This window comes from Homarus americanus, unplaced genomic scaffold (genome assembly GCF_018991925.1).
Source record: "Homarus americanus isolate GMGI-L3 unplaced genomic scaffold, GMGI_Hamer_2.0 scaffold46197, whole genome shotgun sequence".
In the NCBI taxonomy this organism is placed as follows: domain Eukaryota; kingdom Metazoa; phylum Arthropoda; class Malacostraca; order Decapoda; family Nephropidae; genus Homarus; species Homarus americanus.
The window spans coordinates 735908-744517 of record NW_024723050.1 but is presented as its reverse complement, the minus strand read 5'-3'; the positions used below and the strand labels follow the sequence as shown (position 1 = coordinate 744517).

The following is an 8610-nucleotide window of genomic DNA, read 5'->3' as shown; positions in this document are numbered from 1 at the left end:
ATACGAAGAGAGGAGGAAAAGGCGCGCTTTGATGCAATATTGGCGACCCTGGCGCTAACCCACCCTCCCTCACTCGCGCACCAAGGCGCCAGTACCCTCCCTCCTCCACCACACCAGCGTCCTCCAGGTACTCTTGCTACTCCAACAGCTCCCAAGGCATCTGTTCAACCCCCACCCGCCCTCTCAACAGACGTCACGTTTCAGCTTTTTCGTGAGTGGAGGCGGCGTTGGACAGATTACTCCACGATGGTGGACCTTGACAGCATGCCTCCAAACAAACAGCTCATCCAACTGCGGATGTGTTTGTCGCTGGAGACCCAGAGACTTTTGGAGCACACGTTGCAAGTGCCTCCCGATTCTACATCTTCAGTGACGGATGTGCTCGACCTTTTGCAGGAGCACGTTAAGGGTCGGAATAACGAGGCCTTGCGTCGCCGCGCCTTCACCAGCTGCAAGCAGGCGGAGAATGAATCCTTTGACGACTTTTTTGTACGCTTGAAGAGTTTGTCAGAGGAGATCGACGTCTGCAAGGCGCACAGCCGGGAATGTGAGGAAGCCTGGATCAAGCACGGGATCTTGACAGGTGTCAGGCAAGAAGAGTTGGTGCAGCGACTCATCCCCCTGGACGCTTCCTCCACACTCCAGGTGGTAGTGACTGAATGTCGGTCGTACGAGGCCACCAAGTCCGCCACCTCTGCCTTACGGGCCCCTCCTGCTGTGAGAGCTATCTCACAATACAAGAAGGGTAAGAAGGCGGCCAACAACGTGAAGGCTGGCGCATGTTCTTCCACGCCTCCGCCTAGTGCTTCCTGTGGCAGCTGTGGAAAGCAGCATGGCCCCAAGACATGCCCGGCAGCCGACGCACTGTATCGTGGATGTGACCGCAAGGGCCACTGGTCTAACACAGACAGGTGCCCTGCACGAGGCTGCAAGTGTCAGGCCTGCGGTCGCTATGGACACTACGACAATTGCTGCCGCCAACCCAAGCCCAAAAGCCCGAGACGAGGAGGAAAGCAGCGCACTTCCCTCGGGGTGGTTCGCACGCAGCTCCCTTCAGATGGCCCACGCAGCCCCAAGCAGCAGCTGAGTCACATCAGGAGGGTGGAATTGACCACACGCCCCAGGGCTACCCCTTCCCCTACCATCCGTGTCGCCGTCACACACGGTGATGTGTCGGGTCACATCGAGGTGATACCGGACACCGGCGCTGATACTACGGTGATAGGCCTGGAGCACCTCCAGAAACTGGGCCTCACCAAACGCGACCTGGGACCACCGCCGCAGCTGCAGTACTACAATGCGGACGGTTCCCAGATGCCGGACGCTGTGGGCTCCTTTCAAGCGGAGATCACTTATGGCGACAGGTCATGTCACGGATGGATCGACGTGCAGCCTACCCTCGCTACACCCTTGTTGTCGTGGGAGCACTGTAAGGAGTTAGGCGTGGTGCCCAGAGACTTTCCTGAGCAGATCCCAGCTGCTCGGTACACCGCCAGCAGGGTGCGTGAATCAACGAGCGACGCGCCTGGCGCTGCTGCACAGAGCTGCCCAGAACCCGCGTCCACTCCCACCCACACAGGACGCTCCCCTGCCCAGATCCTGTATGGTCACCCTCTCCGCTCTTGCGTTCCTGCACACGCCAAGGCCTTTGCGAAGGAGTGGCAGACCAGAGCCGAGAGCTGCGACCGCCGCGCAGCTTCACGTGCCCAGGACGCCAAGGCTCGGTATGACGACCGTGCCCGCCCTCTTCAGCCACTGGAGATTGGTGCCCTTGTCCGCGTCCAGGACCCGACGACGACACGTTGGGACAAGGTGGGCATAGTGATGGGCGTCGGCCGGTCGCGGGACTACAAGGTCAGGATGCCGAGCGGCCGTGTCTGGTGGAGGAACCGCCGCTTCCTCCGGCCAGTCCCACCCCCTGCTGCTGGCCCCCTGACCGAGGACGAGTCACCTACACCTCACGAGGATCCGCCCCACAGTGCACCTCGATGCTCGGAGCGACTTAGGACTAAGAAGTCCGCTCAAGACAAAGACTATGAGCGTGAGGGGGGGAGGGAGATGTAGGTTATGTATCTAAGCTACTGTGCCAAGTAGCAACCTTGTATATAAGCTACTGTGCCGAGTAGCACCTATGTATATAATTACGTGGCAACACTGCACGTGTTATGTGGCAACATTGTCCCGAGGCTGCCATAGGACAAGGCAGTCTCAGTCTGACTGTGTGAGCCGTGCATGGCACACGCTAGTCACCACTTGTAATTCTCTTATCCATAAATAAATGGACTTCAGTGTTACCTGGTGTTTCGCTACCCATCACTGCATTCTTCAAGGAACACTTGGAACCTTCAGATGAGGACATCATTTTCAATACAGTAATCCTTATCTACAATTCATGTCTGTGTTCTAACTTTTCAACTGTTTGGGGGAATGTATGAGTGATTGTATATGGCCTCATTGGATTCACCAGTCCAATTCTTTTACTGTATTGGCCTTGTATACTATATATATGATTTGCATCTGTTTTGTATCATGTATATATATATATATATATATATATATATATATATATATATATATATATATATATATATATATATATATATATATATATATATATATATATATATATATATATATATATATATATATATATATATATATATATATATATATATATATATATATATATATATATATCTTGTTATTTATTTATTGGAATAAAGAAAGTCTTGTGGTGGTGTGTATTAGATCTTTTTACACCTTTGCACACCATTTTAATACAGTGGTCCCTCGGTTAGCGAACACAATTCGTTCCAGAAGGTCGTTCGTTAACCGAATCCATTGTTTCAATGGGATATTGGGTAATTGGTTCCAGCTCACCGAAAAGTACATACAAAGTAAAAACAAAATGCAGTAAAGTACACTTACTTTGAGGTGTGTATGTAGAAGGCTCCTGGTTGATGATGATGATGATGGGAATTAGAAGTGGAGGGTGTAGGAGAAGAGAAGGAAGTGGTTACAGCGGTGTCAGGTAATAAGGCGGGGGTAGGCGTGGGTAGATAGTTGACCCCCGCTCCGTAGGCGGTGCTGGAGGCGTAGGCTGGGGAATTCGAGAAGGTTCGGTGCTTGTAGGGGAGGAATCCACTACAATACTCCCCTTCCCCTCCGGGCGCGGCTGGAGGTTGGCAGAGTTGCATGCCACATGTGAGGCAGAACGGGTGGTGCATGCCACATGTGGGACATAACGGCGAGGGCGTGGATGAGCCGGCCGCTAGGAGGGGGGCAACTCTGTCTAGATACACGAGATCTGTGGGAGAAAAGAGGGAGGAGGAGGGTTGTGGAGGCGACGAATGTTGTGCTTCCCTCACGACAGGTACAGAGTCCTCAGATGCGCCTGCTGGGGTGTGTGGGCCTGGGTCAGGAGCAGGGGCTGCGTCAGCAGGAAGAGGGTCCATGACAGCAAAAGGGTGCATGACAGCGGCAGGGTCCACGACAGCAGCAGGGTGCAGGACAGTAGCAGGGGGTACCTGAGGGAGAAAAGAGGTGTGTGGGTCTGCGTCAGGAGCAGGGGCCGCGTCAGTAGGAGCGGCAGGGGGTACTGCTGGGCCGGGGGTGGCGTCTGAGGCAGGACGGGTGTGTTGGGGTCGGTAGGACGTGGTGCTTGGGGCAGGAAGAGGAGCAGCTGTCTGCTTAGAGTAGCAGAGCTGCTTTAGGGTGTCTAACCTGCGGTGTAGAGACAGTACCTGTAGAGCCGATGAGAGCTGCCTCTGCGTGGGTAAGCCAATCTTCCATGTTGCTTGAAGACTGGGAGAGTGATCAGTTTCTCATCCATCCTGTGTGAGTGCGAATCTCCGGGGGTCACCATTTGTGGGGTTATGAGATATTGGTTCACACTCAGGATGGGATGGAGAAAGGAAACTCACAATGTGCTTACTGTATACATATTGTATTGGATGTACAATGCAGCTTGTTGCTGGGTAGGTAGCATGGTAATAAGCATTGAGTAGAGAGAGCTGGGTGGTGAGGGTGCCCAGAGGAGGGACACTCGGCTTGAGGGACGCCAAGGTCGCTGGCGGGAGCGGAAGAGGAGGTGTTGCTTGCTGGTGGCACTGAGTAGAAAGAGACTGGTCACAGCAGTGTCAGGTCTTATGAGGCGGGGGTGGGCGTGGGTAGATAGTTGAGCCCCGCTCCGTCGGTGGTGCTGGAGGTGTAGGCTGGGGAATTCGAGAAGGTTCGGTGCTTGTAGGGGAGGAATCCACTACAATGGAATGGAGCTACTGGGGTGTTTCCCAGCATTATGTGACTTTTCTCTCAAGCTTAACACCCCACTACCTGCATCTACTGCTAGCGCGTGACTGTTTAGTGATGTTGGGCTTATTATTCATTATTTCATTTATTACACCGCAGGGTACAACAAGCCTAGTCACAAGACCCTGCGGTTAGACACATTCATTTGTAGTTGTGTATCGCAGGACACGCTATGACTTGTGATACGGAGACAATATTGATATGATTTATGGACAATGGGAGTTAGCACCCACCAAAGCGTGGGTAGCGTACAAGAATTAAATCTAAATTATTACGAACAAATAGGTGGTGACTCTCCCTGTGGTAGGAGGTCCCTGACAGTTACAGAGTTTACAGGAAGAGAAGTGCAGGTCATCCCCCACCTCAGATACTTGCCAGATAGGTCTGTATACTAAACTAATGTGAGCACAGACAACATTATGTCTGTGGACCATAAGTCCACGTCGATGTTATTTGTGTGGATAAGGAAGAAAGTGAATGTAGTGTTATATGTATATATTTTCAGCCTGTTCACCATTCCTGCGATGGATTGCAGAGAGAAGAGCGGGTGAATGTATTCTCCTTCAGTAAGTCATGCTGGGCTTATATTTAGGCCTAAAAGATCCTGATTTGACAGTCATAATTTCAAGGATCGGCTATTGATTACTCTCAATAGAAAGATTTGCAAGTAAACATGTGTAATGCTGTGTTTTATGTTGAACTTTAGTTAATTATTTTTTTTTATAATTTACTGTGGATTTATTTTAATATTTGAGAATACCTGTAATTTGGTATTTTTACTTTTAGTACTTTATAAATGAGATACTTTTTTTTTACTTCTGCTTGAGTACATTGAACTTTGGAAACTTTTACTTCTACTTGAGTAACATTTGGCAATGTAGCAATACTTTTACTTAATTAACAATGTTTGGTACGTTTTACAACTCTGGATTTCAAGTGTAGTGAACCATGGATAAGAAAGATAATGCATGTTTACCTTTGTTGTACAAGGTGGATGTATGTTCTACATTTAAAGAGTTATAAATTGTATGTGAATGGAAAGGTGTGAGGGAAAGGAGTTACTTAGTTAAGAAGTACAAAGAATGAAGAGATGACTAATGATGAGGTTCAGCTACAAGAACTTGGGAACTTGTACTGTACTGGGTAGAGATGGCAGGATAATTTTTTTTTTCTGTCACAAAGGGCTCGGTGAGATACAATATATTCTGCTCTCTGAAAGTTAATACTGCTGACCATGTGAGTTATATTGATGTTAGGCTTTTTCTAGAGTACACACACACACACACACACACACACACACCAATCTCCAAGTGGTAGTGATAGAAGCAGTAGCAATGATAGTGATAGGGAGTAGTAGTACTGTAGTACTTTACAGGGTAGTCCTCATTATGGTGGTAGAGGAAAGTCATAATGGTTATAGTAAAACTGTGCTGTACTGTGGATGGAAGGTGTGGTTGGTAGTGGTAGGTGTTGAGGGAGTGATGATATTAATTACTGGCGGTCATACTGAGGTTGATTAATGTTGATTGTTGCAATGGTCTTGTTGATATTAAAGGAAGTTTACATGGTTATAGTGTTAGGGTTGTAATTATGGTGATGAAAATGTTTGGGGTAAATTTCTTGCTGCAAATGGGTGGTACCTGTACAGTAATGGATATACTACAGTATAGGTATTGGTAATGGTGGTACTTTATGCCGGCAGTGATTTGTCAGTCGTGGTAGTGAAGTGTTTATCGCCATACATGGTCTTAACTGCAAGTGGTGTAATTTTGCAGGCAGGAGATAAGGCATAGGAGAAAGCCACATCACTTAAGACATGGACATCAAACACAGGGAGGTAAGTGCAGTACTGTATTAGTAAATATCCTGTACATTTTCCTGCTAAAAATTAATGGTATTGCAATGTATGATAAGCCAACAAGTAGCAACATTTTCACTGGTGTGGATTGCATTTGTGTGTGTGAAATTTACAACATTTTTAAGATGATTGATAACTAGATTGTCTAAGCAAGAATTTACAAGCACCAATATTCTTAGAATTTGACTCATGAACAAGAAACATTTAGTTTGTATCGCTTCTCTAAATAACCAGATGACATTAATTGGAATTTGGTCTTGGCAGGTCGTACAGTGGCTCCAGGAAATATATGGAAAAGATCAAATTCCTCCATATGAGAAGGCTGAAACCAGCATAAACATTCTTCATCAACTGATGACAGCAAGTAAATGCTCAGAAGGAAATGCTAAACTCCTCGCTGATGATTATTCTCAGAAATCATCTGAATATGGTGCAGAAGGTAATTTTGAATAATTAAGAACTGGAATAACTTTTAAGCAGGGACTGAATTGGTTTTTAAATTGGAATGCTGTACAGTTATAAAAAGCTATCATAATTGTGAGCTTTAGAAGTAAATAGACATTGACACTCACTCACATATACACTGTCTCTCTTTCCTGTTAGTGTACTGTACTTGGAGTCAAGTATGATTATCCAGCCATGACAATATGTCAGAATTTTTAAATGGTACCATCTTCATTGATGCACTCGCTCATAAATTAACAAATTAACGAATCCCATTTTATGATTGAGGAGAAATTTGTAAATCGTTGGGAACTGACAGGGCAGGAGAGCTCTATTAAAAAAAAATATATATATTTATGTATATATATATATATATATATATATATATATATATATATATATATATATATATATATATATAATATATATATATATATATATATATATATATATATAATATATATATATATATATATGTATACAGTATATATATATATAATATATATATATATATATATATATATATATATATATATATATATATATATATATATATTATATATATATACTGTATATATATATATATATATATATATATATATATATATATATATATATATATATATATATATATATATATATACAGTGGCCCCTCGGTTAACGAACTCAATCCGTTCCAGAAGGTCGTTCGTTAACCGAAACGTTCGTTAACCGAAACCATTGTTTCAATGGGTTTTTGGGTAATTGGTTCCAGCTCACCGAAAATTTCCTAACTTCAACAAAAATGGCGGAAAAATTTACTTACTTTGAGGTGTGTATGTAGAAGGCTCCTGGATGATGGTGATGATGTGCATTTGAAGTGGGAGGTGCAGGAGGAGAAGGGAGAAGAAAAGGAAGTGGAGGTGGAGGAGAAGCATTTTACTGCTTCTTGGAAGGTGAGTCACCTTCCATGAAAATGTCAGGAACCTCTGGACTGACAGATTCTCCACCATGAACATCCTCTCTCCTTCTTGAAGTGGAAGGCTGAGGGCTAGCATCTTGTTCCCTCTGCCTTTTACTGAAGAAAGTGTCAATTGTGGTCTGTGGGGCATCTGTCCTCCTCACCATTAACTTATGTTTAAAGAAGGAGACCACTGAGTCCTCAACATGACACAAAGTTAGTTCAGTTTTTTCCACTTCTGGGTGCTTTGAAGCCAGTTCCCTGAACTTCTCCCAGTGGTAAATCACATCTTTCAACTGTTTAGCTGACATATGGTCATCACTTTCAATTTCCTCCTCACCACTGTCAGCCTCTACCCGTAACATCTCATCCAGTTCCTTCAAGTCATTAGGAGTAAGTTCCTCCTCATGAGACATCACAAGCTCTTCCACATCCTTCTCCTCCACTTCAAGACCCAATGACTGACCAATGGACACAATCTCCTGGTCCAACTCTGTGTCATCCTCAAATCCCTCAAAATCATGGACTACTGATGGCCACAGTGCTTTCCATGAAGAATTGAGGGTTCTATTGGAGACTTCTTGCCATGATGACACAATCAATTTTACAGCCTCCAGGACGTTGAATTGTGTCTTCCAGAACTGTTTCAGTGTTAGTTCAGGATCAATGGAAGTTGCCTGATGACACCTCCTAAACATTTTCTTCATGTACAACTTCTTGAAGTTGCTGATCACATTCTGGTCCATTGGCTGTATGAGTGATGTAGTGTTTGGAGGCAAAAACAACACTTTCACAAAGTCAAATTTATACTCCAAATTTCTGGCAAGGTCAGGGTCATGACCAGGAGCATTATCCATGAGGAGAAGAGCCTTTAAAGGAAGTTTATTGGTGGTTAGGTAGCTCTTGACAGAGGGGCAAAACACATCAATAGCCCATTCATTAAAGAACTGTCTTGTCACCCATGCCTTACGGTTGGACTTCCAATAACCTCCAAGCATTGTTCTTACCACTTTCTGTTGCTTGAACACCCTGGGGTTTTCAGAGTGGTAGACAAGCATAG

General features: G+C 45.2%; 1 long non-coding RNA gene across 1 annotated transcript; it reads left to right on the top strand.

Moving 5' to 3' along the window:
* The first annotated feature begins 4644 nt into the window (after window positions 1-4644).
* Window positions 4645-6673, top strand: LOC121863347. The gene is made up of 3 exons (XR_006088377.1): window positions 4645-4874; window positions 6084-6145; window positions 6431-6673. It is a non-coding gene; the product is annotated as an uncharacterized LOC121863347 (long non-coding RNA).
* Window positions 6674-8610: the final 1937 nt, after the last annotated feature.